The sequence below is a fragment of the Castor canadensis genome, chromosome 2 (genome assembly GCF_047511655.1).
Source record: "Castor canadensis chromosome 2, mCasCan1.hap1v2, whole genome shotgun sequence".
In the NCBI taxonomy this organism is placed as follows: domain Eukaryota; kingdom Metazoa; phylum Chordata; class Mammalia; order Rodentia; family Castoridae; genus Castor; species Castor canadensis.
Window position 1 is genome coordinate 14,829,435 of NC_133387.1, and position 14,339 is coordinate 14,843,773.

Sequence of the window (14,339 nt, forward strand, 5' to 3'; positions counted from 1 at the left end):
GGAAACAAGATGGGCCGTGAGTTGTTATCAGTTAAGATTGGGTGGTGCATATAGGAATTCACTGCTTTCTCTTCTTATATATATGTTTGAAATTTTCTATAACAAAACATATTTAATTTTAAATAAATCTGAATATATTCCTACCACCAGCTTTTAGTATAACATTCTCTCAGCCTGCTACATGCTTCCCTTCCTCTCCCTGAAAGGTCAAGTACCAACTTCTCTCTGACTTTTTCCCTAGCTGCTACAGCCTGCAGGGCTCTCTCCTTCCTTAAAAGTCATCATTTTTTAAATGCACATATTAGAAAAGAAGAAAAGTTGAAAATCAATGTGCTAAGCTTCTTTGTTACAAAGTTAGAAAAAAAATCCAGCTGGGCATAGTGGTGCATGTCTGTAATCCCAGCACTCAGGAGTCTGAGACAGACAGGAGGATTGTGAATTTAAGGCCTCCCTGAGCTACATAGTAAGTTCCAGGCCAGTCTGGCAACTTATCAAGACCCTGTCTCAAAACAACCTCAATAATGATAAAGTTAGAACAAAATACAACAAATTCAACAGGAAGAAGTTAATAAAGATAGATGAAAATAATAAAATAGAAAGTGAACATATTGTAAAGAAGATTATATAAGCCTAAAGTTGGTTCTTTGAAAACTGATAACCCAAGGCATATTGTGCCAACATACATTAAAATTTTGGTGATATCAACAACTTTCTAGAAAATAAACCTCTTGCCAAAATTGACATAAGAATAAAGAAAAATCTAAAGAGTCTAATTCTGATGGCGAGTGAGTAGAAATGCAAAAAAATAAGAATAATGATTTTTAATGAGTCAGTAATTTAAAACTTTTCTGCAGCTTCTTAAAAATCTAAATACAGATCTGCCATATGGTCCAGCAATCCCACTCCTGGGGATATACCCAAAGGAATACAACACTGGTTACTCCAGAGGCACCTGCACACCCATGTTTATTGCAGGGCTATTCACAATAGCCAAGTTATGGAAACAACCAAGATGCCCCACTACAGATGAATGGGTTAAGAAAATGTGGTATTTATACACAATGGAGTTTTACTCAGTCATGAAGAAGAATGAAATCTTATTATTCTCAAGTAAATGGAAGGAACTGGAGAACATCATTCTGAGCGAGGTTAGCCAGGCTCAGAAGACCAAAAATCATATGTTCACCCACCTATGTGGACTTTAGATCAAGGGCAAATACAGCAATGTTGTTGGACTTGGGTCACACGCTAAGGGGAAAGTACATACAGGAATTATGGGGATAGGTAGGAAACCCAAAACATGAAAGTGGCTGTCCCCCCTGTACAGGAGCTAATACAGAAACCTTAAAATGACAGAGGTCAACATGGAAAGGGGATCAGGAACTAGTGAAAAGGTCAGGTAGAGATGAATCAACTTGGGTTGTAACAAACTTGTTCATGGAAGCAATGCTAGGAATATCTCTGTATAGCTATCCTTATCCAACTAGCAAAAACGCTTTGTCTTTCTTATTATTGCTTATGTCTTCTCTTCAACAAAATTGGAGGAAAGGGCAGAATATGTTCTGCCTAGACACAAGGGGGGTTGGGGGGACAGGGAGGGAACAGGGGGCAGGGGAGAAAAATGACCAAAACAATGTATGCACTTGTGAATAAATGAATGAAAAATTAAAAAAAAAACTTTACTCCAAAAAGAAACTTAAGCACAGAAAATTTCAAATAACCAGTGAATTCTATTAAATTTCTAGGGAAGAAAGAATGCTAATCTCACAACTCTTCCAGGGAATAAAAAGGGGAACATGCCTTGCACAGTTCGATGGGCTAACATAACTTTGACACCAAAATCTAAAGAATACATTTTGAGAAAGTAAAATTATGGACTAATCACATTCATCAACATAGATGCGAAATTCCTAAACAAGATATTTGCAAACTGAGTACAAAATATACAAAAATAAGTGTACATCACATTCAAATTTGGTTCATTTCAGAAATAAAGGGTAAACTCATCAGTATAGCTTACCACATTAACAGAAAAAAAGTGTTTAAAAAACCATATGATCACTGGGCATGAACAGTTTCACTGCTTTAAAACTCCACTGCACTCCACCTCTTCATCCCTTTCTTCTCTCACCTCCTAGCAAGCACTCATCTTTTCCTTGTCTCCATACTTTTACCTTGTCCAGAATGACATATAATAAGAATAATATAGTATGTAGCCTTTTCAGATGTGTCAAAACTCTTCCAGGGAAGATTACATGTCTATAATCCCAGCAGAGGCAGGAGGATCACGAGTTTGAGGCAAGCCCAGGCCAAACAGTAATGAGACCCTGTCTCAATAACAAAATGAAAACAAAAGAGTTGGGGGAGTAGCTTAAGTGGTATAAATCACCTGATCACCACAAATGATGCATAGAATATTTAATAGATTTCAACACAGATTATGATAATGATATTGATGTGTTGATAAAGGTGGAGAGCTTCTAGTTGTGGGAGCAGAAAAAAGCCAAGATTTACTGAGAAGAGCTGAGGAAATGATCCTGTAAGTGAAGTACTGAGGAAAAAGGAGATACGCAAACACTGACCAAGCAAGTGCTTGGGGACAATCTATGGTATGCTGCTCGCCTGTTGCTTGATTAAGAGAGACTGGCTAAGAACCGAGAAAAGAATTCTGATGATGGAACTAGAAATGGCTAGAGAAGAAAAGTTTGCAGTCAGACTGACTTCAAGAACATCTTGTTTGTATACTCCTTCAGTCAAGCTGTGAATCCTGATTGAGTTTTTACATGGATCAGGCTCTACACTAGCCTTAAAGGGCAGAATTTCAAACAAAATGCACACTATCTATACCCTACAGGAGTCTATAAACTACAGAATATAAACGAGCAAATAAGTATCTATAATAAAAGGACAGAGTGCTATTTTTACAGAGTAAAATTCAATGAGCACTTCAATAGTTACTGTTGTAAGAACCTTGTATGTATATTAAACTTCTTGACTCTCACAACAATTTTTCTGAGGTGGATACTATTGCCATTTTACAGATAAGAAAACCGAGGAAGAAGTGAGTGTGCCCAGAGTGATAGTTAGGAAATGGCAGGGCCAGGTTTCCTTCTAACCCAAGCACGCTTTGTGCTCAGGTTTTGTTTTTTGGGGTTTTATTTTGTTTTGTTTTTTGGCAGTGCTGGAGTTTGAGCTCAGGGCCTTGGCTTGCTAGGCAGGTGCTCTACCATTTAAGCCATGCCCCCAACCCTTTTTGATTTAGTTATTCTCAGAATAGGGTCTTGCCTGGGCTAGCTTGGACTGTGATTCTATTTAAGCCTCCTATGTAACTGAGATGATGGGCATGCACACAATATCCAGCTTTTATTGGTTGGGATGGGGTCTTGTGAACTTTTCCCCTGGCTAACCTCAAACCACACTCCTCCTGATCTCTGCCTCCCAGGCACCTTGAATACAAGCGTGAGTCCCCGAGCCCAGCCTGTGCTCTTGTCATTAAACACAGGCTTTGCCTTTATGATGTGCTGGCCCTCTGCTAGGGTTTGAATATAGTTGGTTACCTCTGAAGCTCATGTAGAAATTTGGTTCTCAATTTGTGTTGAGATGTGATGGGACCTTTAAGAGGTGATTAGAGACTGGAGATGTGGCTCAAGTGGTAGTGCTCCTGCTTTGCCCTTAATTCAAACCCCAGTACAACCAAAAAAAAGGGGAAAAAAAGAGGTGATTAGAACACTAAGAGGGATTAATGAAGTTCTCACAGGACTGGATTAGTTACCATGAGTGAGGGTGCCTTTTATGTTTTGTTTTTTCCATGTATGCCCACTTAGCTCTCCACTTTTCCCATTTTAATGCAGCATGAACTCCCCATCAGGTACTCCCACCCATTCATGAATACACATCCTCCAGAACTGAGCTATGTAAACCTCTTTCCTTTACAAATTACCCAGTCTCAAGTATTCTGTTATAGCAACAGAAAACAGACTAAGACATACTCACTAGAGAGAGAAGAGAAAGAGAGAGGAGAGAGTTTTAGAACATCAAAAAGACTTCCTAAAGGAAATTATATTTGAGAAAAAATTAGTCAGAGGAGAAAAGAAAAAAAAATGTTCCAGGCACAGCTACATCCTGAAATTGAAAGTGGCTCTGTAAAACTGGAGTGAGGATTTTCAGGAAGAGATAGAGAAATGTGAGACTGTAGCCACAGAAGCTATCTTGTGGTGAGACTTGTAATCCATACTAGAGCATGGGCAGTGGGAAGCCACTAGGGAATATCGGGGGATGACATATCAGATTGCTATAATGCAGAGAATCAACTAGAAGAGGGGTGTAATGGGGGAGACAGGAAGTCATTATACTGTTGTGGACAAGAAATAAATGCTTAAAGGACTTGGGGAATAGATGTGGGAAAACAAGGATGAGAACTCCAAGATGACACACAGATTTCTGGTTTGAGCATCTGGAATAGAAGTAGTGACATTACTGGGATGAGTAACACGGAAGAAGGAGCAGCCAGGAGTGAGAAAAAGGGGGAGGAGGAGTTAATGAGATAAAAGATGCACAATCTTATTAATAATCCAGAATAAGAACACTAGGTGTCATTTCTCCCCAAATTTAATATATCTGATCATAAGAAGTATTAGATACATTGCTGATGGGATATAAATTGGTACAGCCATCTCCTGATGGTACAGTCATCAAGTTGGAGTACCTCATTGAAAGTGAGACCCTTGAAACCATTGATAACATTTCTCAGCTAAAGAGACTCTTAGACATGTGCTAAAGGTCACTTGCAGAAAGATGTTCATCTGATCATTATTTCTGATGAGACAAAAAAATGGAGACAACTGTTATCTTAGTGTAAAATGGTTAAATAACCATAATTTATTCATATAGTGGAACACTCTACATAAATTCAAATGGATGGATTATATTTGTATATATTAACATGGATGAATCTCAAAAACAATTTCAAGTGATTAGAGCAAGCTGAAAAAGATGCATATGGAATAATACCAACTATGTAATTTCTTAGTTGTTTGGATACTATTTATGGACACCTATAGATGTCTTAAAAGTTAAAATGCACACATAGGAATGATATGCATCAATTTCAGAATAATCATTTTCTCTGAGGAGGGAGAAAGTGAGAGAGAAGGTAGGAAGGACAGAGCTTTAGCCTTATTTGTATCATTTTTACAGAGTAAAATCTAAATTTTAAATGGAAGAAGTAAAGGAAGCATTCTTTCAATAAGCTATAAAAAGAACACCTCTTATTTAAAAATTCAGGCTAAGCCAGGCACTGGTGGCTCATGCCTATAATCCTAGCTACTTGGGAGTCTGAGACTGGGAGGATTGGGGTTGGAGGCCATCCTGGGAAAAGAGTTCAAGAGACCCCATCTCCAAAATAATCAGAGCAAAATGGACTGGAAGTGTGACTCAAGTGGTAGAGCACCTGCTTTGCAAGCATGAAGACATGAGTTCAACCCCACTCTCATAAAAAAATTATTTCAGGTTTGTTGTTATATAATTTGTATACCATAAAATTCAGCTTTCCAGGCATACAGTTTGATGAGTTTATGAAAAATATACAGTGGTGTAACCACTAACATAATGAAAAACATTTTCATTACCCCTTTGTGGTCAATCCCCTCCCCTTGTCACTAGCCATTGGCAACCACTTATTTGCCCCTATAGTTTCCAGTGCCTGTGGGACACCTTTTGCATAATGTCATAGAAATGGACACATACTGCATGTAGCCCTTTGTGTCTGGCTTCTTTCACTTACCACATGATTTGGGGGATTATTCATGTATGTGTATGCACCCATAATTTATTACTTTCTATTATTTAAGGGATCCCATTGTACACAGGTACCATAACTTGCTTATCTACTTGTCAGTTGATGGGCTTTTGTGATGTTTCTCTGTTTGGGCTACTATAAATAAAACTGCTATAAACATTTAGGTCCATGTTTTTCTGTAAACATATTTTCTTCATTTCTCTTGAGTGAAGTAGAATTGTTGGTATCTTTTGGTAAGTATATATTTAATTTTATCATAATCTTCAAGTTGATTTCCACAGTGGTGATACCACTTTCCAATCCTATTCACTTCACATCCACATTAGTACATTTTACTGCCTGTTTTAATTTTAGCCATTCTGAGTCTGTTGTTTTATCTCAATTTTCCCTGCTATTCTATGATACTAAGCATCTTTTCATGTTCTTATTTACTATCTTTATGTTTTCTTTAGTGAAGTATCTGTTCACATTTACCCATGTTTTAATCGTCTTAGTGAGTTGTAAGAGTTCTTTACATACTGTGGGTATAAGTCCCCATTATTAAATATATGCATGGCAAATATTTTCTCCCAGTTGTAGCCAGTCTCTTCACTTTCTTAACAGAGCATTTCAAAGACAGAAGTTTTAAATTTTAATAAAGTGTAGCTATCAACATTTTATTTTATGATTTGTGATTTTCATGTACTATCCAAGAAAATTTTGCCTAACTTAATTAATGTTCTTAAATAATGTATATGTATTTCTATAAAAGTTTATAGTTTTAGCTCTTACATGTAGCTCTGTGATACAAAACTGTCTGAATCTAGCCTATTAAAACTAACAAAAAATCAATATTCTCCAGAGAATTTAAACAGGCTTGAGAGAAATTTAATATTCACATTGTCCAGGACACTATCCAAAATTTCTCAACACTCAAAGAACTGAGAAATTGTGAACAAACCTGCAGGGAAAAAGAAATCAAGATTTAGAAGGTAACACACATGCACAGGAAAGCAATGTGAGTCAACTCCCTGCATAGCTATCCTTATCTCAACTAGCAAAAACCCTTGGTCCTTCCTATTATTGCTTATACTCTCACTTCAACAAAATTAGAGATAAGGGCAAAATAGTTTCTGCCGGGTAGTGAGGGGTAAGGGGGGGGGGTAAGGGAAGGAGCGGGGGGGGGTAAGGGAGGGGGTGGGGGAAGGGGGGAGAAATGACCCAAACATTGTATGTACATATGAATAAAAGAAAAAAAAAAAGAAATCAAGCGATCACAGCCTGGAGATGATTCAGATGTTGCAGATATCAGAGAAAGACTAAAGTAGCCATTCTGACCATGTTTCATGAGGTAAAGCTAAATATACCTTAGTGAATAAAAGTACAGAAGTTATTGAGAAAATAGTAACAAAGAATCAAATATAAATTTTAGAACCAAAAAATATAACATCTGAAAAATTCACTGGACGAACACAATAGCAAAATAGACATGATGACAAGTGAAAGAGCTAATGAATTTAAAGATAGATTAACACATGTCATTCAATCTGAAGAACAGATATTATCAAGTGTTCTAACAATCATTTCATTGGAATCCTAGAAGGACAAGTATTGGTGCAAAACGACTACTTAATAAATTTATGCTAAAACTTCCCTAATTTGATTAAAGGCATAAATTTATAGCTTTAAAAAGTCACATAATCCTAAACAGGTTGAATGCAAACAAAAATCATGGCTAGATACATCAAGATCAAGCTTATGAGCATCAAATTCCATCCATGTTGCAGTAAATGGCAAAATCACCCAATTCTTTGAACTGTCTCTAGGTTACATGCCAAAGGTTACATGGAAGTCTATTTGCAATGGTCTGTCAACTGACAACTTAAACGGTTCCTTCTTCAAGCTTTCTGAAAAATATTCTTTTCAACCTGCTCTGTGTGTGTGTGTGTGTGTGTGTGTGTGTGGATGGGGGTTGAGCTCAGGGCCTTGTGTATGGTATGCTAGGCAGGCTCTCTACCACTTGAGCCACACAACCAGTCCCCAACCTACTTTTAAAATAATTTATAATCTAGTCATTATGAGTCATTCACTTTCACAATGTCTTAGAAAGAATACAAAAAGAGCAATACTGAGATTTGCCAAATCTGTATTTATTTTGTTTTTATTTAGAATTACCTTGTTTTATCTGAAATAACTCTTGGAGGGTTAGCAAAATGGAAATATTGTTAATTTGATACAAAATTTTTATAAAATATTTTATGCCATCATATGCTAAGTATACATATACATAAATACACACTCTAAGCCTTGGAGCTGCAGATATGGCTTATTCAATTTATAGAGAACATCCTGTTGGTCACGTGATCTAATTTGTAAAGCCAGTCAACTAGTTCAGATTCACTTTGAGAAGAAGCCTAACTTCATTTTCAATACAAATAAATGTATTAGAATATGTATTTTGAGGTTTTTTAACTAAGAAATAAATTATCAAATGTATCTCATAAGCTCAATTATTTTAAAAGCAGTCTTAATTAAATGATGTCAAAACTAATAGAGTAAGTTTACCCATTTTATGTCATAAAACCAACAATAAACCTAAGTGGTTTTTCTCATTGGTTAATCCATAATAATAAAACATTTCACTAAAATAAACACTATTTATGAATTACAGTATGAAAAAACACAGTATTCCTTCAGTAAATATGTCTATGTGTATGTTGATCTTTGGTTTTCAGCTTTTAGGAATAACTAAAGAAGAATCATGTATTAAAATTTCTGGCTGGGCATGCCCTCTAGGGAGGGCAGAGGTAGAACGATTTTGATCCAAGCCTGGCCTGGACAAAAGGTATTATGCTAGCTGAAAAACAAACTAACCTACAAAAGCAAAAGGGCTGGGGGGGTGTGCATGGTTCAAGTAGTAGAGCACTTCCCTAGACAGCATGGGTCCCTGAGTTCAATCCCCAGTACTACAAAAAAAAAAAAAATTCTGGCGGGGCATGGTAAGTGCATGCCTGTAATCCCAACACTCAGGAAGTTGAGGCATAGGGATCACAAATTTCAAGGCCAACTTGGGCTACAGAGTGACACTTTGTCTCAAAACAAAACAAACCAAAAGATTCTTAAATAGCTCTAATCAATTTTTGAAGAAAAATCGTTAAAATGTTTCATTTATATTTAACAAAGTATGAAAGTGTATGCTATTAAAATTTTAATCAGGCCAGCAGCTAAATCATACTTTTATTTTTGTTTATAAGAGGATAAAAGAATTCAACATATTAAAAGATGAAATGAAATCAGGATTGACGTATTTACATATTTCATAACAGAATATAATATGGTCCATGTGTCACCCAATATAAGGTAGGTCATGTGGCAGTAACGAGCAACAAAGATGAGTGACGTAAGATAACAATGGCTCATCTCTAAAGTCAATTTCCCTGTGGCAGCAGAACAGGTGCTGTCTCTCAGAGGCCCTCTTGGGCCCACACTGACAAGAGCAGCACCATTGTCTCTGTGGAAAGGGAACACCCGAGCTTCACGTGGATATTTAACTGCCCTGGCAGAGGCAGCTCTTCTGCTCATAACTCATGGGCCAGAAAAAGTCATCTGCCCAAAATTACCATGAAATACAATGCAACTAGAGGAGAGGGAAATGGGAAATAATTGTTTGTATCAATGATTGCCACTATACCTGTTAACCTTTGTTAAACAACACATATCAAACTTGAAATATGTATAACTTTTTGCTGTTTATTCCAGTGCACTGTGAAAAATACGAAAGTCCCTGAAAACAATCCACATTTGTAATTATCAATATCATTAACTATTTCAGCCATTCAAAGCTACTTCTATTTTCAGATAATAACATATTTTTTGGGTAAATACTGAGAAAAGCTGAAAAGAATTGTTTTTTATGTTTAAGGATGTGAATAAAATTGAGAGTTTAGTATTTTTTTCGATGCTAGCTTTGCTTTGATCTCACCAGACAGTCCCTCAATAACAATGCACTTCTTAAAGAATAAAAGAGATGTTATGATTAAAGAAAAATTGCTATTATTCTCACCACTAATACTCACACAATATATCTGATTTCAGAAAATCTCAACAAATATCCAGTTACCATACTTCTGACAGCTATACTTCACCCTTAACTGGAATTAATGCAAGACAAGAAGAGATACGAACCTTAAGAAGAGTTTATGGTGCCTTTATTGATCATTAAAGGAAGTTTTCCACAAAACATTTGAATTATCCTTTTGTTGGTTGTCCTGGAGTGTTTTATACCCTTCGTGATATACCTTTCTTTTGTAAAGTGGGAGAACTGTTATAAATTCAGAAGTGGAAAAGAACCCATGTGATGTAAAGAATACCTGTGGAAATGGGGGGAATCTATAAATTGATTTACTCAAAGTACTAAGTAACTACCTTTTCCATGGACTAAGTCATACACTAAGAACTTGAAGTAGATGTGAGCTTTAATTCTTGCTCTGCCTAATAGCAAGGAACAACTGCCATAGAGTTTGATGAAAAATGAAGTCACTTACAGTAGAGGCTTTCCGGGTTACCACAATCTAGAGTAAGAAGTATATTTATATTATGATTCAATTTGCACATATATATTCCTTCATCAAACAATATCACAGTCTGATATTTCCTATTCTAATGTCTTTTAATGCTGGTCTTGACCAACTAAAATTATTTCATAACCAACTGTTAGTCAGCTTCCCATTACTATAACAATTGCCTGAAATAAATCAACTTATAAAGAGGAAAGTTTTATCTTGGCTCACAGTTTTGGAAGTTTCAGTCCATGACCAATGTCCCCATTGCATTGGGCCTACAGCAAGATAGCACATAATGGCAAACAGCCAATTTTCCTCACTAGGATGGGAAAAGAGAGGAAGAGGAAGGGATTGGGGGTCACATTACGTCCCTTTGAGGGCACATCCCCAAAGACCTAACACCTCCCACCAGGCCTTACCTCAATAGTGGCAAGCTGAAGACAAAGTCTTTAGCACATGGGCCTCGAGAAACATTCTACATCCAAACTATAGCACCAAGTAATGCTTTCAAGGCCACAATGTGAGCAACAAGAGACTAAAGAAATAAAATAAGGTAATATCTAACTATAAAGCAATCACTGACTATAGGAAGTTTGGGGGGGAATGGAGGCATGGCTTAAGTGGTAGAGCACCTGCCTCGCAAGCATTAAGCCTTCAGTTCAAACCTCTGAACTGAAAAAAAAAAAGGTTTTTTTGTTGTTCTTTTGGTTTTTTTTGTGGTACTGGGGTTTGAACTCAGTACTCGCGCTTATGAGACATGTGCTTTACCCCATAGGCCATACCCCAATCCCTTTATTGCTTTAGTTATTTTTTCAGATAGGCTCTCAAATTTTTCCCCAGGACTGGCTGCAGATTGGGATTCTCCTATCTATACCTTCCACATAGCTGGGATTCCAGGTGTGTGCCACCACGTCTGGCCATAAGAAATGTTCTTAAAGAACCACTGGCAGGACTGGAGGTGTGGCTCAAGCGATAGAGGGCCTACTTTGCAAGGGCAAAGGCCTGAGTTCAAACCCCAATCCCACCAAAAGAAAGAAGAGGAAGAAGAACCACTGGTAGAAGACCCACACCTGTAATCCCAGTCACTTGTGAGATAGACTTCTGGAGGATCATGGTTTGAGGCTAGCCAGCCAAAAAGCTAGTGAGATCCCATCTCATCAAATAAACTAGGCATGGTGTCAAGTGCCTGAAATCCCAGATACGCAGGAAGGCATAGGTAAGAGGATGGTCTCAGGCAAAAATGCAAAACCCTATGTGAAAAATAACTAAAGCAAAAAAGGGCTGTGGGTATAGTTCAAATAGTACAGCACCTGCCTAGCAAGCATAAGTTCAAACCACAGTACCACAGAAACCACTGACTTGGAGGTACAAATGGTTAAAGTCAATATCCACAAAAGGTTAAATTTTATTCTATTATGTTAATATTCCAACTTTCCTCTTCGTTAATAAGTTTCTGATTAGACAGTTTCATGGGCTTTGTGCTTGCAACTCTGTGGTAGGCAAAAAAATGTTCCTTTATCCCTGAAATCTTCAAACATTATCCTGTACTGGAAAACAACTTTTAAGTATGTTACTACTTTAAGTATCTTAAGCTGGAAACAGCGTCTTGTATTAGCCATGTGGACCCTAAATATAATCATGTGTATTTGTGATTCCCACATAAGAGGAAAGCAAAAGGTCAAACACATAGAGAAGGCAATGAGGAGAGGGAGCAGAGTAATATTTGAAGATACTGACCTTGAAGAATGAAGTGATGTGGGCAAAAACAATGAATGCCAACAGCCACTAGACGCTGGAAGGGTCAAACAACTGGAGTCTCTGGAGGAAGCACAGCCCTGTCAACATGTTGATTTTGGTCCAATGACCCTGCATTTAAACTTAAAACCTACAGAAACGTGAGTAATTTTTCTGTTCTTGGTAACTTATTACCAAGTGTATGGTGTTTTATTACAGCAGCCTCAAGAAAACAAAATGAGCCCCATGAACTTGACTTAATGAGTCATAGTGCAAAGAACCTAGAGGAAACAGACACCTGTTACTCTACACATTAAGCCATGGCTTGAGTATGTCCCCCGAAGATCTCTGTGGTGAAATTTAATTCTCATTATGAAGTATTAAGGGGCAGGAAACTTAATCTGACTATGGGTATTTAAGGGTGGGGCCTTTGGGAGGTGATTAGATACAGAAAATGGTAGAGTTCATTGAATACTGGTGATTTTGTAATGAGAGACAGAGAACATGCAAGTGTGTGTACACACAAACACACACACACTCCCTGTCTCTTGCCATGTGATGCACTGAACCATCTTGAGATTTGGTTAGCATGAAGGCTATCACCAGATGTGGGCCCTCACCTTCAGAACAGAACCATGAATCAAAATAAGCCTCTTTTTTTTTTTAAATCGCTTTATCATATTCTGGCAGTACTGAGGTTTGAACTTACATCCTCACACTTGTTTGGCAAGCACTATACCACTCAAGCCAGGACCCCAGCCCTAAACCACTTTCCTTTATAACTTACTGAATTTGTGGTATTAGGTTATTAACAACACAGAAGGACTAATACACCTTGCTGTGTTTCAAGACTTATGGTAGTTTTATGAAGATTCACAAAACATAATGAAAATACAAATGACAGGTGAAAGTGGAACAAACAAGGATATACAAAATACAGCCAACAAGGTTTAAGCAAATACAGCAGTCCCTCCTCCACATCCATGAGTTCTGCATCTGTAGATTCAACCATGAATCAAAAATATTGGGGTGGGGGGGCGGGAATTGTGTCTGTAGTGAACATGAGCAAACTTTTTTTCTTGTCATTATTCCTTTAATAATTCAATGCAACAACTATTTACATGGTTGTTACATTGCATTAGGTATTATAAATAATCTAAAGATGACTTAAACTATATAGGAAGCTGTGCATAAGTTATATGTAAATACTTAATTTTACATAAAGGATTTCAGCATCTGTGGATTATGACATCCATGGCAGGTCCTGGAACCAAACTCCCACAGATAACAAGGAATTACTTATACATCTAATATTTCTCTTCCCATGAGACAACTACAAATTTGGCTTTAAACTTCCTAACAGTCAACATGTAAAGGACCTCTCCTTGTTTATACAACTTGGGAGGGATAAGATAATGTCCATCCAACTAAAAACAGGGTGAAATTTCTCCTAGGAGCTCTGTTATCCGGACATTTTTTATTGTAATTATGCATAGAAGTCTCATCACCCTCAGCGTAAATTTAACTACAGTCACTACACTCAAGTTTAAAAAACTGTTTCCTAAAACATGAGTTGATAACGTATCAAAACTTAACCTGATAAACATATATTCTGTAGGAGGGAAAACGGTGTCAATTGAATACCCTTTAGGTATATAGCTCACTGCTGATTTGCCTTAATTCCAAGGTACATAGTATTTACCCTAAGGCATTGAATAATGCTCAGAAAGCAAGTACTAATTTCTTAAATAAACTATCAAGTATTCAATAAGTGACGTATTCAATACCTGTAAAATGTGGCTTGCTTGAAAGCAAACTTAGTAGAGTGAAATACATACAGTGTTTCTCCTAGCTGTCAAGAGAGGTCTAAATACTAGACTACTGAGACGTAGAAACCAGTGGCACCCTAGGTAGGCCACTCTTTGACCTCTGTGTCAAGTAATTCCCTGGGAACACATAAGGTCAAGGCTGGATGAAAAGAAAAGCAGAAAACAGAAGTAAAAAATGGCATTCCATCCTCCCATCATAGAGCACAAGCATCACCACTCCTTCAGAGTTTCTGGAGGCAAACAAAATAAAGCAGGCTAATCCTGCAGGACCTACCAGAAAAGCCAAGCCTCCCTCATTCTCCCCATCCCACGGTCTCCCCTAGTCTTCTGCACAAGTTGAGGCGCTAGCCTCACTGCGCAGGCGGCTAAGTATTACCTCGAAGCCCCGCCCCCAGAGAGGAACTAGCCCTTCCGGGTCGTCACCGAGGCTCCTCTCTA

The 14,339-nt window shown here is 37.5% G+C and overlaps 1 long non-coding RNA gene across 1 annotated transcript; it reads right to left on the reverse strand.

Annotated features, from left to right (window-relative positions):
• Window positions 1–6,972: 6,972 nt before the first annotated feature.
• Window positions 6,973–14,335, reverse strand: LOC141419253 (uncharacterized). The gene is made up of 3 exons (XR_012444030.1): window positions 14,176–14,335; window positions 12,076–12,156; window positions 6,973–10,347 (listed from the first exon to the last, which is right to left on the reverse strand). It is a non-coding gene; the product is annotated as an uncharacterized lncRNA (long non-coding RNA).
• Window positions 14,336–14,339: the final 4 nt, after the last annotated feature.